The sequence below is a fragment of the Ambystoma mexicanum genome, chromosome 4p, assembly GCF_040938575.1.
Source record: "Ambystoma mexicanum isolate Mex_15411 chromosome 4p, UKY_AmexF1_1, whole genome shotgun sequence".
Classification (NCBI taxonomy): Eukaryota; Metazoa; Chordata; class Amphibia; order Caudata; family Ambystomatidae; genus Ambystoma; species Ambystoma mexicanum.
The window spans coordinates 852,259,524-852,281,463 of record NC_090927.1 but is presented as its reverse complement, the minus strand read 5'-3'; the positions used below and the strand labels follow the sequence as shown (position 1 = coordinate 852,281,463).

The 21,940-nt window shown below is 42.4% G+C and overlaps 1 protein-coding gene across 4 annotated transcripts in view; it reads right to left on the bottom strand.

Annotated features, from left to right (window-relative positions):
* Positions 1 to 21,940, bottom strand: part of GPR63 (G protein-coupled receptor 63) — a 553,454-nt gene that overhangs the window by 15,561 nt on the left and 515,953 nt on the right. The window lies entirely within an intron of this gene.

The following is a 21,940-nucleotide window of genomic DNA, read 5'->3' as shown; positions in this document are numbered from 1 at the left end:
GAAGATTAAACTGTTAAATTTTGTCCACGTATGCAAAGTCTTCTTTACATCTTAATTAAATATGAAAAGTGGCATTAACTGCAGTCTTAACTTAATGAACGTTTTCATAGGTATAACAGCGCTCATGCAGAGAATGTGCTGCTAAGTTTACAGTTCGTATAAAAGATGCATTCATTGTGCATATCCGTCATATTTAGTTTATTATTTGATAATGCGCTCCAAACCCAGGGGTAGCCATGCGCAGCAGTCACAAGAATACTTAAGCTTAGGTTACATTACATACAGAATATCCTGCATCTGAATGACTCAGCTCAGATTTAATTAGCCTCTGCCAACGCAACTGCATCAACGCTACCCTACCATACTCTTAATTGGACATGGGAGTGGACTCAATCATCCCTCAATACGCAGCTCCGAAGCATGCATTTTCAAATCGTTTTTTTTATTCAGTCAAGGAAAGGTTATTACTTCAATGACACCGTAGCTGTTAGACAGCAATGTCAATTACAAAAGACTAGACGCATGCAAATCATTACGCCTGCCAAGTCAAATCGATTAGGAGTTTACTATTGCCCCAAACAATTTGTACACAGCACGTTATTAAAGGTGTAAAACCAAACCAAAAATAAGATATAATTCTCAAAACTCACATACCTCGCTCTTACTTGAAGAGCAAAGTGCTGGACCTGGCTTTGTAAGGAGAGCCTTTCCCTATTGCTGTCTAGAAAAGAAAGTATTTTGAGGTGAATATCAGCTACTCTGAAGTTGTTCTAGTTCAACAAAATGGAGAAAAAAATGCATTGAAAGAACAAATTCTCAACTTTATATGCACTGCCCATAATTCAGTTGAATTATTTTAATGCAGTTGTCCACCTTTTGTCAAAACCTCGTCGCGCCTTGAAACACTTGTGTATAGGCGCGTTATAAATGCCATATCATAAAGACGAACTTCAAATACAAATAATTTAATCTTCTGACCTCCACCCAGATTTAATTCACACTGGTCTGTAAATCTCAACTATACCAATGTCTTTCCATCTATCAAACTGGATAGTACAGAACCCGCATTATCCTGCTGGATCTTGCCTACTATGCCTTCAGCCTTTCATCTGCAATTGGATGGAGAGTCTCTGCCAATTAATGCACGGCTCGGCCCAAATCTGCTCACTTTCTGGAAGAAGCTGAAGAACCATCTGCTCTCCTGTTAGTTTATTCTAGATTCCCCCTAGAGATTTTCAATCATCTTTGCCTCAATCGAAATGTTATTTTCTTATTCTAGAGTATTTTATTACTTTTTTCCAATTTGTGTAGCTCAACAAGACAGTATTTTTCAGATTAGTGTATACTTTAAGTTGTATTATATTGTATTGTGCACAGCCTCTCAGGGCCAGTCCCGGCTTTATACATTTTTTAGCATTAAAAAAAAAATATATCAATTCAGAAACCAGCTAAAAATTTAGTTATCCACAATGTTTCTTGAAAGGAGTCAAGCCTCCACTGGATCCAGCTAAAACTGCAATGGAGTCATAATAAAACGGTAAACCACACAGTATTTCGAAATATTGCATGTTTTACCATTAAAAATCAACACTAATATTACCAAACGCTCAGTGAACTAAGTGGGAGCACTGGCTATACGTCAGACTAGTGACTATGACAACAAATGTCTCAGACAATTGGGAGACAGAGACGTCCATGAAATTGAAGAGAAAATGCACAAACGTGAGCCAGAATAATCTCATACAATTGGATGCAAAGAATAAAGGATGGATAAATAAGACTAGGGGATTTCTTTTCTCAGCTGATCCTAAAGTTTTGACCTATTTGTTACTGAAAATACACAAACATCCTAGAAATTCATCTGGAAGACTGATTGCAGCAGTGACGAATGATATACCACAATCTTTGGGTATTTACTTTGACTACTCTTTAGAAATGATTACCTGTAAATGAATTATAGCAATTATACACTTTTTGAATCCATTCAAATAGAAAAAGAAGACACTGTTTACGATGGATGCAAGGTGTCTACAAATCCATACCCCACAATTTAAGCTAGAAGAGTTTGAATGGTTTTAACTTCAAGATGAACACAGGGCAGCAAAAGAGCTCATTATAGAATGTATTTTACAACTGTCATTTTGGGTAGCAAAGACATTCCTGCCTCGGGTTATACCATGGCAACCTTTTATGCCAATTGTTTCATGTTCAAGTTAAAGTTCGATTATAGCTTACATTACCCAATGTGGCACACATATTGAAGCACTGGGGTAGCTATATAGACAACATCTTTGTAGTTTGGCAGGGGCCCGGAGAGACATTACAGGATTTTCTAAGATATATAAATGCAATAATCCCAAGAATCCATGTCACTGCAGAAACTGGCAGCATGGAGTCAATTATCTTGATGTGCAAGTTATGTGTACACCAGAAGGTTGTATTACCAATATCTTCTGCAAAGCTATAGATATGAACAATCTTTTTCATTCTATAGGTTTACATCCACCAGAGATGTTATAACATGTTTGTCATACAGCCAACTACAGTGTGAAAAGAATCATGACAACAACCATAGTTCTAGACAACTGGATATTCTAATTAAAACATTCTCTGATCTTGGTTGTCCCTCAGGGGAACTTACAGCAGCTAATTAAAAAGTGGCACTTGTATCGAGACACTTGCTGCTACATACCAAGACTGAACATAGCAAACCTGCATTGGTCTACATATCCCAATATCCCATACAGAGCAACACAAGTTTAAAATAAAAACATGTAAGCATTGGAATATTCTAACGAGGGACAGCAGAATGTATGCAGTGATAAAATTGTGGCAAAAATGTCGCCTCTACAAAAAAAATTGTGTAAAAAATTCTGTGGTTTGACCCAGTAAAGGTGTAACCCCATTGTACCTTTTAAGGGCATCAGGGGTTGTGGGGATATCCCCCAATCCACTTAAATGGTATAATGGGTCCGGGGGTTGCAGGGGTGTCTCCCGCATCCTTTATATGGATTGTGGCGGCAAAACCACAGCCTTTTTGCCACGATATTTTGCGTCCACAGCCATTTTTGCTGCAATTTTAACACATGGAACCGCAGAATAGAGTCTTTCTCAAACAAAACCTGCTTTTGCATACAAGCATAGCAGCAATCTTAACTGTTAAGTGTACACTGATGACACTAGGCTTAGAATAAGATCAGGAATACAGGGACATGTCAATTTTAACACAGGATTAACTATAATACTGATACGAAATACAACAGTGTTCCACTCTAAAGGTAGAGAAAGAATTCCTCTTAGACATTTTTCTACTTGTGACACCATAAACTTTTATTCGATTCATTGTCCCTGTGGTACATACTATGTGAGATAATCAAAAAGAAAGGTTAAGCAGAGGGAACAAACATAGGTCTAGCATCTGCATCAACAATCCCAACTCTGCAGTAGAAAGATATTTCAATGAAAATAGATAACAGATATCGCAGATTCGCTTTCAGATCCTGGATTTAATAGAACGCCACATTAAGATATACAGAAGAACTTTCAATAACAAGGTAGGCATATTGGATTGATAAATTGGACTCTATCACACCAAGTGGAATTAATGAGGACTGCAACCTATTTGCTTTGTGAGAAATGTTTGACATTGTGACCCATACTGCTGCATTTTAAATATTTTACTGCATTCTGTTAACATCCATCCAGTACATACATCTACTCTATTAATGCACTAAATCAGTGTTGTATAACTTTGTATTCAATTTCTGAAAATACTGATATTTTATATATAATCATGTACCCGTTAAATGATTATGATGGAATATGGTTTGTTGCATCTGTGTATTATTCTGTGGGTAATACAGTTGTGCAGTACATGGTCTCTATTGGGCATACTAGTTCACATATTTCAAAGATTGTCCATGATTTACTGCTTTAACAAATAGTTGATTTTGTATTTGGAGCAACCTTTGTTTTCCAAACTACCACTTGTGTAAACATCTCTGTTGGATCTACTTTGCAGTCTCCATGATCGTACATAACCAAATTAATATTGCAAGATGTTCTACATTTTTTTGGACAGATTTATTTAGTTCCAACATGATTTCTGAAGACCACTTCACCTGGTTTACGTTTTGATTGGAAACTGGTATTTGCATTACCTTCTAATTTACCAGGCATTGTGATCACTTCGCTGCGTGGTGACATCATTCAGAGCATGCAATCTAATGCTGCATAAACTCCAATGACGAATACTCTTAGTCTCAGATGGGGGTTCCTTAGCTTTCTGTACGTTGCAGTCGTTTACAGTATTTTCTGAGAGCTCACTCATGGAACTCTGAAGATTTGGTGAAGGTATAACGCAAGCTTTGTTTGACACACCCTTGGGTGTACATGTCCTACTCATAGATGTTTCTAGTTTTCTTTTTTTCATATACCATTTCTTCAGCACAGCATTCTTTGACATTTGTTAACATGGTTCAGGTATTTCCTGCTTTGGAAAAAACGCATATGTTAGGATTTGTATACATAACTTGGTATTCTACAATTAAGTCCGATTTTGACTGCTTCTTTCATTTTCTACTCTTTGGAGACCGGTATGCTTGTTACCCTGTAAATTGATAATTTGGCAGATTGTGAAGGTACATCATTGGAGGGTTCACTCGTAGATGTTTTTTTAATAAAATGTAAACAGTTGTGCGAGCCCCATAGCCCCCAGCCCATACCAAGAAAGAACATGGTTCAAATAACCTATTCTATGTGTGTCACGTTTTGGGGTTTCACCCCAAGTTACTTAGGGCGCTCCAGACATGGGCTTCTCGCTCACAGTGCCTTCGAGAGACTCAGCTTCACCTCATTGATGAAGCCCAAATAAGGAAAAACGAGTCTCTGCTGTGCCCGATGGTACTCTTGTTCAGAGGAGAATGGACTCTGAACATTTCAGTGCTGGACCACCCTTGTGGGTGGGACCAAACCGATATTCAAATGGACATTTCCCATACAAGAAAGTTGCAGTGAAATAAAACATGGTTGTAGAACCACTGATTCTCAGTACAGGGACACAGGGACACACACACACACGCGCACACACACACACACACACAGATATCATGAAAGATTTCACCCGGATGATGATCTATGGCCCAAAATGCATTGGCATGTCCCATCTGCCATACTCTAAGGGTGCAGAAGCAAGACTGACACAGAGGGGTCATTGTGGTTGGCATTAACTTTTATTCACGTGAAAAATGAAAAGAAACCTTATCTTGACCTAACTCTAAGAGAGTTTGCCTGCCACACCCAAAACAAGTAGTGTCAGCGTCCAAAAGCAAAAGTCCCAAAGTCAGACTTCTACGTCTGTCCATCACACTCACACTTCGACAAAGAAGAGTGGTTTGGATGCACTTCCAAGCTGTGGTTGGTGTGAAAAGTCAGGAATTAAACTCAGACACAAGTTGGTTAGGTTTCTGGTTAAAGATCTTTATTAAACAAAAGAAAGGGTTGGGAAAATGATTCTCTGACCCTACTTGAAGAGAATTTTCCCTACCTAAACCAAAACTAAATACCACCTATGTCAGGATGTTGAAACTAAGCGGTCCTTGTGTCCAAATGTTCTACTCTGACCCTCACACTCGAAACTAAACAAAAAGGTGAAAAGGGAAATGTCTAGCCTCTGATGCCTTTTAAAAAATATTCGGTCATAAGGAAAATATAAGTAGTTCCAACACAAATGTTCTTCAGGAACAAAGAGTCCTGTTCCATAGGGCAACTTCCTTCCCGTTCCAACACAAATGTTCTTCGGGAACAAAGAGTCCTTGTTCCATAGGGCAACTTCCTACCCCTGGAGTACTCTTTCACAAACAGTTCATTATAGGACAATCCCTTGGGTTTTTTGTTGGGCCCACAATGACACTGTTACTAGCACACAGTTCTAAAGTTTCCACTTCAAAGTTGTGTGGCCAAGATCTTGTTCCTGTTTGTATGACCGTCACAGTCTTAAGGATCTCTTGGTTCCACACATTTGCAAATTGCCCAGTCTCCTGCCAGGACTGCTTATCTTCACGCACTTGAACGTGCCTGGTATGCTTTTATGCCAGGACCTCTTGTATTCATCCACTTCCTCAATTGTGTTTCAACTTTGCTGAAAAATATATCCTCTTGCTATACCATTCACTTCTGTGCTTCCATGTACTTGCATTCCATGCACCGACATACTGGTAAGGGCTCTGGGTTAAATTCACGTTCCCGTTTAATCAATAGTCTCTGCTTTCTCTTGTTGTTCAGTCCGTTTTACCATTTGCAGCGTCCGCTGATAAGCCCCGGGGTCACCACTATCCTTGGGTTGACACACCAGCTCTTGTTGGCGTTCTTGGGCTCTTGCATGGTCCCTCAGTGAAGGCGTTTTCCCATTGTGAATGCTTTTCTCAAAGTCTTGCCATTTCTTGTGGCTTCCAGTCAGCACATCATTTTCAGAATGGGCTCTCGCAGGTAAGGGCCCGCTTTTGGCAGTCAGTGAACATTCCAGGTGTCTCATCCGCTCTCAAAGCGTTTCCCTCCTTCTGCCTTGAGCTGTGCAGCTCCACCACACCTGTTCGGGACTTCAAGTCTCTCGGAGAAGCGGACCCTTCTCTCTCCAACAGCAGCCTTTGACACTGGGCTTTACATTCTCCGGGCACAGGTGTTTTGGCCAACAGCTAGAATGCTTGTGCTGAAAGCCTCTCGCTCAGCTCTGTACTGCTCTTCCCTTCCTTATCTCAGTATTCTGAGACAAGGAGTTCATTATTGTTTGGAAAAAATAAATAAATAAAATAAGTTCGGAAAAATAACTTAACATGCCTAGATGGTAAAGCAGTTCTGGGTGATCAATACATAGAACTGAAAAGGCATTTCCATTACTTCCACATGATAGAACAAAGTTGGGAGTTTGGTTTGTATGCTTTGGTAAATAATCTTTTCTATTCTTCCAAGGGGGAGTAGTAGAGGTATGGCAATAGGCCATGAGAGTATTGGGTATGAGAGGGTTATCGTCAAGGGCAAATGGAGGATAACGTCTCATCCAATGAAGCCATGACATCTCCCTGGAAGTTTACTCCTCCCTCATATAGCCGTCCCCAGGGTCAGGATCAGGTAGTAGCTGCCATCCCCTGGCCACATGGAGGAGGTCACTGCCGGGGTATCATATGAGTCCCTGACCCTGGTTAGCAGACCTGGTTCCCTCCTACCAGGCACTGCAAAGAAGAGTGGCTTGGATGCACTTCCAAGCTGTGGTGGGTCCCCGAATCTGGTTGGCAGACCTGGTTTCCTCCTACAGGACTGCAATGAAGAGGAGTTTGGATGCTTCTCCAAACACGGATGGGTCCTTGGACCCTGGCTGGCAGACATTAGCTCCTTTTTATCTGGTCTCTTAGTCCCAAATAAAGAGCTTGGCAAGAGTAGACTAAATTTGTGTTCCTCTGTATTATTCACAGTTATATTTATGGCATCCTGATGTACTTGGTTTACTCCCCTACCAAGTACTGTCTTCTCATATCACTGTCACAGCTTTCTACTTGGTATGTCCTTTTCTTGTAGGAGTCCCAGATCCTATTCCCCTTATTATCATGTTGGAAAAGTTTAACTCACTATGCTTCTCAGGGTTTCCTGTACCCACTAGGGGCCCCCTGCCCCTCCACCAACCATAGGCTCAGCCGCCCAGGTACCTTTTGGGTCTTGGCTGAAAGTCTAGGAGAGCCCCACAGAAGCAGAGAAGGACACTGGGAAGCCTGCAGCCCCACCGCCACTGGCCCCCTCCGCTGGGCATGGGCAGCATGAGGACCGCCACACTGCAGTGGCTGTGGGGGGGCCCCCGTTTCGCCAGTGCACCCAGCTGAATGTACCCCCCACCCACTCACCCCACCCCTACTACGTGAGAAGTTTGGTTTTTGTTAGGGCCATTTTGGGCTACCCTTCAGATGTCTTCCTGGGTCTGCTTTGTTCATGTTTTTTGTCCCCAACCAACTTCCATCACAAATCCACCCACCCCCCACTCTCTCTAACCCCAAACACTGACGCAACCCCTAGCCACCTTACCCCCTGCCTCTCTACCCCACCTACCAGCCAATCCCCACTCTCTACCCATACCCCCCACTCTCAGCCACCACCCACCCACCATACCTCCACTCACTACTCCCACACCCCACCATACCTCCACTGACTCTACCTCCACACACCCACTCTAAACCCAATCTCTACCCCATCCACCCACCCCTGCCACCACTCTCCCAACCTACCCCCACCAAACAAACTCCAATCTCTACCCCCACCCAGCTCTCTGCACCCACACACCCAACTGTTACGTTAAGAGAATTTATTAAGCGCACATACGCCCAAAGGCATCTTGGCGCTAATTGCGAGAGGGATTTCCATGTTTAAGTACAGACTAAAATAATAGCGTTTTCAACACCGGACGAAAAGTGAAATGATCCTCAGTGCGACATAAGGTGAGCGGCAGATCATTTCAGGCATGCACGCCCACCAGTCTGTGAAAGTCTGATCCGGGGGACCGCCACCAAGAGGGCTGATCGAGAGCGCAGCGTGTGTAGGAGTATACGGCACAAATTTCTCCTGCAGATATTCCACCCCCATGCCGTAAAAGACACGATGAACCATGCACAAGGCCTTAAAGAGAATACGGCTTTCAACAGGAAGCCAGTGGAGCTGTTTTAACAGGGGAGACATATGGGCGCCGAAAGGGGGGCGAAGAACTCTATAACCCATCCACACTCCCTACCCCTCTCACACACTCGCTTTATTTCGTACTCTCTCTTAACTTCTCCCTCATATTTCCTCTTGCTCATCATCAATGCCACCCTCTCAATAGTTTCCTCCCTTACTCTATTCTCCTTCCTTCTCATTCTCTTGCACACCTACACATCTTATTGCATCCTCCTTTCAAATGTTGCACTCTCCTCCTTTTAAACTAGTGCCTATAAATACAAAGAACAGCAGTAAACGCCAAAACTATTAGCTTTGCCAATGCTGGTTTTGGACTGTTATACTTTGCTGTTTGGGTTCTTAATGGATCACATTTGCACCCCTCTTGAGATTATAGCCTTCCCTCACCCCACGATACCACAAACGGTAAAGGAGAAAGATCTCTTAACTGTGCCCGTTTTACCTTTATGATTGAGATCACTCTTGTTTTGCAGAAGTGTGAGGGCTTAGTAACAGGTTTAGCCTCTACTGATTGTTGTACTCCTGCAGGGTAGAAGTCCCTGCAGGGTAGAAGTCATTTTCTCACAGAATGCCTGAAGCTTCACACCAACTGAGAGCAGGCCAACAGTCACAGTTGGCCCCACTCACTCTACTTAAGTGTCCTCACACAATGTCTAAACCACAAATGAAATGGAATGGAATAGTGCAGTTGCAGACCTGCTCAGACCATTCACAAATCATGCTGAAACTTGAAAATATGCATTACCCTCATAAATGGATCAGTGCACAGTCTATTCCAGTCAGGCATCTCAACAAATTGTGTAATGTAGTTTGACTGGATCTAGCAGGAAACCACTTGCCAACCAAATTTGGGGAACCCATTAAAAAGTATTAACACAGGACTTTAAGACCAGCAGACAAGCTCTCCATTAATACGCGCCCAACTAAAAGGCCAAACTGAGCATCACAGCTTCCACCAGGAGGCTGTCCACCTGTCTCACGGACCTGGCTCCAGTTCCACACACCCTTTTCTTGTTTGCCTCTGGCTATTCATAATGGTCACATCCGCTATACAACTCATGCTCTGCCGGACCCTCCCTCAAGAGCTCCACCACCTGCTTCACACTCCAACCCACTTAACATTCCCTCTTATAATGTGCCTGCTTCTTGCCTTTTCTCCTGTCTCTGACTCCTTCTCCCTTTGTCCGACCCTCTGCCTCTCCACCCTCGAAATACACATCGTCTTTCTTGCCATTTCCTGCCAGCTTCTCTCTTCCTTCCCTTCGGTTTCTCTTCTTCCAGCCATCTTACCCGCTTGAGTATTGTTCTTCATCTCCTCCTTTCCTCTGCAGTCTGCACCATATACTCCTTAATCCTCCCTGATCTCCTTACCCTTCACCACTTGTAGCCTCTTCTCCTGTCCTATTGCTTAATCTCTCCAGCCTCCTTGTTGCAGAATAAATTGCTCCTCCTGCCTCCTCACACTTTCCGAGATCACTCCTCTGCGGTCCTCAAATCATGTGTTTTACAAATGCGGGATCAGCTTGTCCCCAGGGACTTCCTGTGATCATCTTTATTCAGGTGTTTGTAGTTATAGGATTAAGAGTGGCATCGGTTTCTATAGATTGGTTTGCGTGTCTCCATGCTCTACAACGTGGTCAGAGCTTCTTGGCTTGCGCAGATTTTTCTCAACCACGTATTCGGTTCAAGAGGTTGGAGGTGTTCTGGTGCAAGGTAGTTTTTGTGTATTACAAGAACAGTGACACTTTTTCCTCTGTTCACCATACTCCTATAGCATTTGTGGAAGCACCCTCCATTTAAACAAGACTTCATAACACGTGTTCCCAGCGGTTCTGATATTACAGAACTAGATGTTATGACTGTCTTGCCAAACTCTCGAGAAGTGGGGGTCTGGGGGCATACAAATTTAGATATGCCAGGGCTGTCTATGGTTACATGTACAAGCCCCCGACAAGTGACTGCAGCATGGTTGGATGAGCCAGAGGGTGCTCCCTGCATGGATTGAAAATTGGTAAAAGTCAAAAAAATGAAATCAACACTAATTCCCCTGGTTCAGTATGAAGCACTTGCTATTTATCCAAACTGACATTCCACAGTTCTTAAATCTTAGTGACCAGAGGCACGCGCATTTCAAGCAAGTGCTGTTTATCAAGTGCTGTTGAAGCTGGCAAGGCTATACTGGACTGTCAGATTTTGCTCTTACCACGACTTCATTGCGGTGCTTTTCCACACCCAAATCTGCTTGCACATCGAATGTATCTAAGCCCTGCCCACATTTTTTAAAACAGCAGAGCGCCTTTCAAGCAAGTGCTTTTCATCAAGTGATGTTGCGGCTGTTTGGGCTGTGCAGCTGCAGGTATCCCATATATTGTTGCTGTAAATTAACTCAAACATTTCATATCTGAATGTACCAGACAGACAGTGGTGACTTAAACTTCTGTGTGATTGTTGCCCGTCATTGTTTTAATCACTGTATTAAACACGTTGACACGTGCATTCATAATTGCTTGTTGAAACAACTCTGCCTTTTTATATGTTCACGGGTAAACAGACAACTCTGTACATGCTAAAAACAGGCATGCCATATAAAATGGACACATTAAAACTAATAGAGCGACTCAAATGCATTCCCATTAAAGCTACTCACTATCACGAAGCCTAGTATTCTGTGTCCACAGGCTTGAGCCCTTTCAATGAGCTACTGACAGTCTTTCTATCCAGCGGATTCCGATAGAGCGCATCAATTTAGAGCACCATGTACACACTTCTCTACCGCTGATCAGCGTTTACCTTCTGAAGTGCTCCCACACTAGCCATATCGATCGAATCGCTGGACACAGAATCCAAGTGACAATGGAAACGCTCGCAGCCGATTTGAATTCTGAAATAATAGTGGCAAATACAGACAGAGAACCTTTTGGTGCAATACCTCCCCAAAACAACGTGATATCAGCTCAAATACATGGCGAAGCAACGCTATTCACAATTGCCAATGATCTTATTATAATTGATTCTCTGCCAAAAGCTTTTCTTGAAACAGTCACAGTCGATCAACACAAAAAAAAGCATTTAACAGACAATACAAAAATCATTTCTTCATCTACAGCTCCTAAATCTCTGCAATTAACACAATCTCCAATTCAACAACCAAGTATAAAGTTGCATTCAAATTTATCAGTCACCGATAATGTTTAATCCATCAACTCATAATTCCTCAACTTTGTCTCTCTCTTTTAACCAACCTACTCCAAGGACCCACCAGTCAGTTCATAAGACTCAACAATCCAACTTGCCATCTCCGTCCAATACCCCTCTTTTAGAGGTGACTAACGGTTTGTTGGGTGTCCTGACCCACGTTTGAGCTATCATGCTGCAACATTTGGTGCTGTGGGCTTAGAAAATCCAAGATGGCCAAAAAGCCCACATGTGCGCCAGAATCCAGGAGAACCACGCAGTTTGTGCGCACACCAAAATGGTTACCTAACTTGCCACCCACCAGTGTAAAGAAAGATCTTTGTTAACAAAATCCACTGTTACTGATGTCAAAAAGTTGCTGAAATCGTGGCTCATCAGACCACTTTAAAGATTCAACCCTTTTGTGGGGTTCCACATAACCATTTTACTGTAAGGAGCCCCATCAAAACAATGTCAAGCAAGGATTATTTACTACCATGTAAGAACCATTCCTGTTTGGAATGCATTAATCCAAGAAAGATCCCAATAATGGATGCAGTACCAACAAAATCCTCAAGGCGGCGCTAGCGGTCTAAACTCTGACAGGAGAACTGAGTGCAGTTGCTGACAAAGGAATTTGACTCAGCTGACTTCAAAGGCTGCATTTTAATCAAAAATTAGCCACCAGCTGTTCCCAGAGGCCAGAAGCCTGGGAAACCCTCTCACCTCAAGAGATTCACACCACAGCCCAGGATATCACATGGTCATAATAACCAAATGCAAAGTGACCCCCTGGTCTGCTGACCTCAGCCTCCTGGAGACCACACAATAGGCTCTTGCACTTGAATAGAATATGTTGATTTTGACTGTTTCCTGTCAACAAAGGCCTGCCTGCCAGCAGAGGCATGGTCACTGACCCACCCAAGTCTTGGAGGCGGACTCCAACACTCTGAGAACTGAATTGAAAGCAAAATATATATTTTACAGAAACACTGATAACTCTTTGTAATCAAATGACAGGAATGTATAACTTTGAGAGCCTTAATTTAAAAAATATACCTTCGATTCAAGCCCAAATTCCAATTTGTGTGATGTTCTGGGGCAAAACCCTGCTATTTATTGACACCACATACTCTGTGTTTAAACTAGAGATATGGGAATTTACTGGAGTAGGTATGGACAGCCTGTGTATATGTGTATAACTTTTAATGAAGAACCAAGGTTGCATAACCCACTAAAATCGAAAATAAGTTGCCATTTTTGAATGCAAGCCCTCAGGAAGAGCAGATTTGGGACAGAGACTACCTCATGTGATAGGTAATATGTACATGCAATGACAAAACTATGTATTTGAGAAATGTGTATTTTGATCAAATATAGATTTGTGTGCAATTTGACAGGGGAGTGTCCTTTCTGCAGGCCATATAATGACATCGCTCTGACACTCCACTTCTTTCCCCCAATCAAGAGAGAAAGGAAAGCTTGACCAATGATAAATTGAGAGAGGGGCTGGCTTAGTGATGCTGCGCACACACCCACTTTCAAAACATATAAAAGGAACATTGAAACCCAGGTGGAGAGATTCAAATCCAGTTGCTGCAACGCGCTCTGCCGGACCACACAACATCCAGAAGATACCAGATCCAACACTTAGACTTTAAAACTCCAAAGAACTTGATTCAGAACTCAAAGCGAGGGCCTAAACCCACAAACTGAGAACTCTTCTCAGCAGGCCTCAGCATCCAGCAAACCTAACAGCGGTAGCAGCATCCAGGAGCCGTGCAGATCAGCGCTGTGTCCAGAGAAAGCTGTGCAGAAAGATCCAGGAGCTGTGCAGAGACGCTGTACCCAGAGACCAGACTGTGCCAGAACCGGTGCCGGACAGAACCAGAGACCAGATCGCTGTGAAGTGCTGTGCGCAGAGACCGTCCGGGGCGAAACCAGAACCGAAGCCATCTTGACCCGATCCGTGAGACCTAGACCTTCCAAATACATTGTGAGTACAGCTAGGACGGTGTGAAACCAAATCTCTTAGTTTCCAGTGATATAATTCAATCTATTTAATCTAAGTAGAAGTGCCTCCTAACTGTCACTTGTCAATTCTGCAGCCGCATAGCTGTCACCTGTCATTTTTAAAAGCTGTCACCTGTCAATTTGAGTTACTTTAAATTCGAAAAACAACCTTCACAAAATCGTTCATAACTCCGCAACCGTTTGTGAAAGCTTAGAATCTTAGCTTTTCAACGAACCTAGAACCGACTTGCTACTCCTTATACTTTTGCCGTAATCGTGATTCACGCATTCGCAAATTTTGCCGCGATTTGGCCTGATTTCAGCCACCTGTAAAAATCAGCAGCTTTTGCCTGAACTGCTAAAATTTCGTTTGCCTCCTAAGAACCATCCCTGAATCATTGCTAGAGTGAGCCTGAACTAATATTAACTAGATACTACTCACCCTGAACCTCCTGAAGGGAATTAAAAGCATTTTCAGCATATTTCTCACTGCATTGTCACCATATTCAAAGCATTTTGCCTGTGTTTCAAAACTCCTATCTGTTGTATAAGCTGCTGGGGGGGAATTGAACTGAATTCCATTTGATTGCATTCCTAAGAACTGTGTGCTCTCATCTTCATCTCCTTACATTGCATAAAGGGGGGGGGGGGGGTGAATTGTCCAAGAAAGTGATTACATTGTCTTTTGCTGAAATCCTATCAAGTTATTTTCTGTACTGCATTTTCATTCCACATTGCATCTATTTGAAACCATAAAAGTATTGTTGCTATCTTATCCATCCTATACCCACTCATCATTGATTATAAAGAAGTGTGCTAGTGCCAGACTATCCATTATTGATTACTGCTCAGATTGAGTGTGATATTCAATTATTAATTCATTATAAAAGTGTGATAGATATATATACTGTTTAATTTTTTTCAAATAAACCTTTTAAACTTGCAAAACAGAACTACTTCTTGGCTCAGTGGGGTCAGGGGGATTCCAAGAGAGGGGTGTTATATAGGGGTAGTCATCCAGAACTCATGAACTGGACATGAAGATATATCAATAAGGGTTTCCATTCAGTATCCCAGACTAGGCATTGACTTAGCTGTAGTGTTGAATGGAATCCTCTTACAGGTTATCAATTTAGCCATTCAATCTCTCAACAAGCTCTATACGAGCATGGATACCAAGATAAATCTACAAACGACCTGGCTGAAGAAATTTCTCTCATCAGAACCAACTCAAGAACAGAAACGATGTTGCAATTGTCAATCGCTTTTAAAGGATTCCAACCATGCCGAGATTATTACGCATACCCCATTGAGCACTGAACCTAAACTATGTGCACCTCGTCAACCACCAGAAGACATTTTATGAATTGCCCAAGGACATACCCATCTTCCTTCTAATGTTGCAGAAACATCTAAACACAATGACAAAACAGCAATGATAATCACTGCTGACAATTCCATAAGCAACATAAACAACAAAGCTAGAAAGAACAGAATAAAAAAAAGAACAGACTTTGGCATCTTTAATAACCCAAAGGTTAAATTAAAGTCAAATGACAACATCAAGAACGAGGTCCAAAAATGTTAAAACTACACCGTTACACAACCATGCAACTCCAATCAATTTTTTTTGTAAATATGACTAAACCAAATAATCGATTACTGAATGCCAGTGTGGCAATCACTAAGGAATATACAAACATAGCCAAATTAAAAGGGCTAAAAAAAATAAAACACCAAAAATCAATGATCACAAATGCAGACATTGGGTGCGAGCCATTAGATAGCTTATTAGAAGAAATTCAAAAACTAAAGACTCCTAATACTACCACAAACCAACAGTCCCCATGATATATATTGTGGATGAACTAATCCAACCAAAGAGTTGCAATTTCAAACCCTAGAACAGAGGAGATCTGAAATAGCAAAATCGGTTTCCCAGTATTTCCACAACCAACTCATCGAATTCTCAATTCCGAGCATTTCTCTTCAACCCCGCAATAAGTCATTTACCTATCTTGAATCAACCAACGACCGCCCAACGATCTAAAATAGAACATATTCAACAATCTTACCAAACAAATAAAGCTCACAAAAAGAATGCGTTTTGTCACAACCCGATTATCAAATGCAGAGCTCTGCCATTTCCAACATATGACCTTAACAGAACCTGCACATTGAACATGTTCAACGATATTCCGAGCCTTCAAGATCTCACTACCATCGACAAACAAGTTGAATTTCTCTATGAATCTGATCTCTCAACAGCCAGACTTTGGATACAGTCTGGCCTTGCCCTGAACACAATCTGGCAAGCTAAACAAGAACTTTATAATCTTGGATTCGATCTCACCAATCAACCAACCATCTCACATGGAGCATACTCAATCAATATCCAACACAGAACATAGAGATCTGGTTGAAGACATGCAGAGACCGAATATTAAAATCACCTGTATGGACAAACCGCAGTATGAACGCCTTGAAACACGATCACATTTCCCTGAGCGTTCACAATCATATAATTGACCGTGACTAGACTCATAACAATTAACCACTGACAATTTTCAACGATATCAACTGATCAGCGAGAACAACCGGGGGTACAAACATCTGCACAATTCTAAAACAAATGGCCTAGGGCAGTACAATATTGTAGCCCTACAGGAGACGTGGTTAATACAAGCCCCCGTATGGGACAACTTCACCATCCAGCTACTAACAGCCATAACCCAGGCAGGTTTGACGATAGCCACAAAAGTTTCATCGGGCTGTAAACCTCTAAAATGAAATGATCCTAATAACTATGTCCAGCTTGCAAAGATTTCCATAGGCCCTAGAGTCATTGTAATATTAAATATCTACTGGAATCACTCGAGGACATCAGCAGACATCTTCTTTAGAGCCATTAACCTAACCACAATAACTGCCATTCAAATACAAATGCAAACTTCTAAACAAGTAATCTATATGGCATACATAGATTTTGAAATCACCTTTGACTCCATATCAAGAACTAAGCTGATGAACAAACTTGCAGAAGCAAATTTTCCTCAATATTTAATGCAATTAATACATCAATTGCATTCAGACACATCCATTCAAATACGGCTAACACAAGATGGAAAACTAACTGACCCGATTCTCACTCACCGGGGACTTAAACAAGGATGTGTGTTGGCATCGATCTTATTTAATTTCTTCACAGCAGATATGAGAAGGACCTTGGAACCCGTAATTTCGGATCCACGAAGACTAGGAACTACTAGAGTAGCGTGGCTCCTCTACGTGGATGACCTCGTTCTACTTACAAAAGCACTGAAAGGACTCCAAAACGTACTCACTGCTTTAGGGAACTATGCCAACATGAATCATCTAGACATCAATGTACATAAAAGTAAAGTCTTACACTTGAAACTGGTAAAAACAAGGAAGAGAAGCACTAAAATGTCTTTTGAATGGAAAGACTCTTGAAACAGTCAATGAATATAAATATTTGGGAGTCAATAACCACACATTGGACCAACCATATTTACCGGGGTGCCACTCTAAAACAATAAATACCTCATCACAAGCTAAGATAATTAAGGCAAAATATGGAAAATGTTCATTTTCACCATTAATAACATTTTATTTGCAAAAAGCTGCCCCAATGATACTGTATGGTGCAGAAACCAAACCACTTACAGATGAATACAACTGGACAACACTAGAGAGTTTTTACTGGACTGGCGTGTTTTAAAACTTCCTGTTTCTCAGCCATTGGCTGTACTGAGATTTCAGCTTGGCCTTCCTTCACTATTTGCCATGTACAATTGGAAAGTCTGCCTATTACGTAGGAAATAACTGCAACAAGAGAAATCGAATACCCTTACCACAGTGGCGAATTACATGACCACCTCTAACTATCAATTCCCATCGGAATGGAAGAGATGAATCTCCTCGATTTTGACATTGGCTGATATTTCAGAAGATTTTCTATTAAGCAATCCAACAAAAGCGAAACAGAAGCTATATCAGCATGATTGGATACGGACCATAGAATCTAGCATGTCATACATCATTTAACGAAAACCTCTTTGCTATTAAAAAACTAAGGGAGACAGAATTCTATTTACTAAAATTTCCCAGCCCTGAGCATAGAAATATCTGCTTACGCTTTTGCTTCAATTTATGCAATACCAGAGATTCAAGCTAGGTGGCGGCAAATCAACCAAACTGCTAATATATGCAGATTCCATTGCGACCCTCAACAAAAAGAAAATCTACAACATATGCTGACTGAATGCCAAGACTTAGTGGAAGAACGAACACAATACTTAAAACCGCAATTCAAAGATTTCTGTTCACTGACCTCAGACTGTGGCAAAAAAACTGTCAATCACAACTACCTATGATCCAAATTGCAATTGCGAAGCTGATATTAGGTTTTAATCTCAGTTAGGTGGGATTGCAACTAATAAGAGGCACATCTAAATTGATCTGTTTTTTCTCTTTTCTTTCCATGTTTGATTGACATTCATGTAAAAGTCTTAAGTGATGCATCCCCTGCTTTTCAAAAAGAAATTCTAATTGAACTTGTTTTCTATTCTTTAGAACTTTTCACTGAAAAATGAAATGTAATGATGATTGGGTTTCTTACTTCACCAGAGCTGTACATAATTCAATTGTAATTTTATCCTTTTGCTCTTTACTAATGAAAAATATGTTCTTGAAAGATTGATGTATTCAATCATAACAAAAAAGCATTTTTTAAAAAAGTGAGCAGATATGATATATGACATTTTTAACACTCCTATACACAAGTGTTTTAAGGCGGGACGAGGCAAGGGAGGGGGAACAGAGGGAAGACCGAGACAACGATCTTACTAGGTCAGGTGACATTGAGATCGTGCAAGTGCAGGGGAGAAGGGAAAAGTGAGGTAGGGAAAGGTGAGGGAGCAGTGCAGTACGTAGGATAACAGCAAAATAAATAAAGACATTAAATAAAAGTGCGGCCAGCAGGTGGCAAGAGTAAGTGCAGACATCAGGTGTGAAGTGCTGGTAGGGGGCTGTAGGGATACAGAAACAGTCCACTAGTGCATGGGTTGCCGGGGTGGCAGTGCAGGTGTGCAACTGGCGGGGAGGGGACTTGGGCCTGAGATCAGAGGGTAGGCAGGTGACCAGTGCAGATTCCGTTTCAGCCAGGAGATCAGTAGGGGAGAGGAGAGAAAGCAGAAGCAAAAGGAAAGGTCTTGAGGTGCTTCCGGAACCGGAGATGGTTTTCCTCAAGTTTCAGTGAGGCAGGGAGGCTGTTCCAGAGGGAGGCCCCATCAGCAGAAAGATCTACCACCAACTTGTTCCTTGGAGAAACGACGGTCCCTGAGGGAGTTGGAGGCAGATGAGCGAAGAGCTTGAGAAGGAAAATATTTAGGAAGAAGAGTTGAAGGTAATGAGGCCCCAGGCCCCAGAAGGCCTTGTGGACAATGCAGGGGGTTTTTAACTTAATCCTCGCCACCACTGGGAGCCAGTGCAGAGATTTCAGTCCTGGAGAGATACGATCACTGGGCTTTACGCTAAGGACAAGACTCACAATCCTGTTTTGGATGAGTTACGGAGGGCCTAGAGTAAAGGCAGGCAGATTTAGAAAGAGGCTATTGCAGTAGTCCAGCCTAGAGTAGTCCAGCCTAGAGAGAACCAGAGCTCTGGAGACAGTGAGCTTCTGAGGGAAGGAGAGGAAAGGAAGAATACCTCAGAGGATGTGCAGCTGGTAGTGTGACTTCTTAGAGACACCAGAGATGTGAGGAGAGAAGGAAAGTGTGGAGTCGAAGATGACCCAAAGTTTTTAGCCTCACAGGTGGGAGCAGGAAGAGGGCCAAGAGAGGGTGGCCAGAGAGTGACAGGAAAGAAGGGAGCAGGTGTGCCGATGAGGATAATCGAGGTCTAACTGGCATCAAGGCAGAGATTATTGGTGGCACACCACTCCTGGATAGCAGAAAGACAGTCAGAGATGAGAGAAGGAGAAGAGGTGGCGGAAGGGAGCCCAAGAATGAGTTGAGTCATCCGCATAGCACTGAAAGTTGGGGAAGAGAGCAGCAATGCGGTGGGCAAGAAGTGCCAGGTATTGGTTGAACAGCCAGGGAAAGAGGTTATACCCCTGGGGAACACCACAGATGGAGATAGAGGAGAGGAAGGACCCAAGTGGGACCTGGGAGGGTCGATCAGAGGGGAAAGAAGTCAGCCATGCCAGGGCCTGATCGGTGATACCCAGGTTATCACAGAGATGGTTGAGCAGGATGGCATGGTTGGCCATGCCAAAGGCAGAAGAGAGATCAAGTATGATGAGGACACATGGGGGTGTTGGAGTCAAGGTTGGAGAACAGGTCTTCACGGATGTTCAGGAGAGCAGTTTCCATGCTTCTGGCAGCTCTGAAACCAGAATGATGGTCATGGAGACAATCAACAGATTCAGTGTGTAGATTAAGCTGGGAGATGGGCAGCTTTTCCAGGAGTTTGGCCAGGAAAGGAATGAAGGAGATTGGGCGATAGTTAGCCGGGCAAGAAGGATCAGCAGAGGGTTTCTTAAGAAGAGGGTGCAAAAGGGAGTGCTTCAGGGAGGAAGGGAAGACTCTGGTGGCGAAGGAGTTGTTGCAGAAGTCAGCCACAGCAGAGAATCTTGCTGACAGCAGTGTGACTTCTCTAACCGGGACTGGTGAAATAATGAAAAACGCTAAATTGCAAAAACCGGAATAAGTTCACATAAGCAGAGGTTTTACTTAATCAAACTGGCAGAGTCAAATTTAGTACCAAACTACACCTGTACAAAGAAAATACTATTGCAGGTTTCTTTACCCCTTTCTCTCAAAGTAAATTGGTTTTCACATACCCAGTAAATAATGTTATGCAGTTTGTTACCTTGCTGGACTGAATCTGGTAGAGTATGGGAACATGGAGAAAAACAGGACTGCCCACGATTACACAAATTAAACACACCACATTCCATCTATCTAGCCAGTTTCTATCTTATCCATTTGCTTCACTCTATATCTTCCTTGCATTCACTCCTTTCTCTCACATCATCCATTATCATGCTTCCCTCTTCTCATCTCAGTCCTTCCTTCACAACCTCAGCTGCATCGTCTGGGGTGGAGCCTGATGAAACATCACAAATGCCAGCAATCCATATAGATTAAGGCAACTATAGAAAGGAAATTCGAGGCATTGGATCCATAAACAATTTGTTGTCATTTGGCCCGGTATTTGCTTTGCATTTATGTCTTTAGGGTATGATGTGGGGGGTGGATTCCTTATAGGTTTCATCACAATTATTTACCCAGATTGGATCAGGAAGGTAAGCTGAGGCTGTGGATGGAAAGAGCAACGTCCAATTCAACACAATTCACCTGCACGGCCGTAGCAGAGCTGCATTTACAATTGCCCCAAAGGTTTGCCAATTTTCAGAGGAGCCCCCAGAAGACAAGGCAACTGTTCAGGCTATAAAGGGACTATAAGTATTTCAGACATTCCTCTGGTGACAGCTGTCCCATATATCTGAACAGCTGGACAACTACCAGAGAGCTGGATACAAATCGGCATCCTTGCAGCATGTCCCAGAGGCTGTGGTGTCAAAGTTTCACATCTTAACATGCATGTTGTATGCTTGGTTCAATAATTTAAAATGCAGGATTTGGTGCCAGTATTTGAAGGACACGTTCCAGGTTTGAATGCATACCTTTTCCCACATATCCTCATCAACTATGCATTCTATGCCCATTTCTCAGACATTCAGCAGGTGAGGATCCATGTTTTCTCTAATACATTGTAGTTGTATACATTGCAGAAACACGGATGTATGATGTTGGGACTAATCTGGACTATTCGTCCGTTCTCCAGAGAGGGGAGCCACACCCTTTGGGGTTAGGGAGTGGAGCCCACTGTGAGAAACCCAAGGGTGTCCTCACATCTACTCCCTTTGGATCCTCTTCTCAGGTGGCCAGGGAAAGGCCATTGCATTTGGATCCTGACCCTGGGGGTGGAGATGCAAGGGAAGATCACCTGGGTG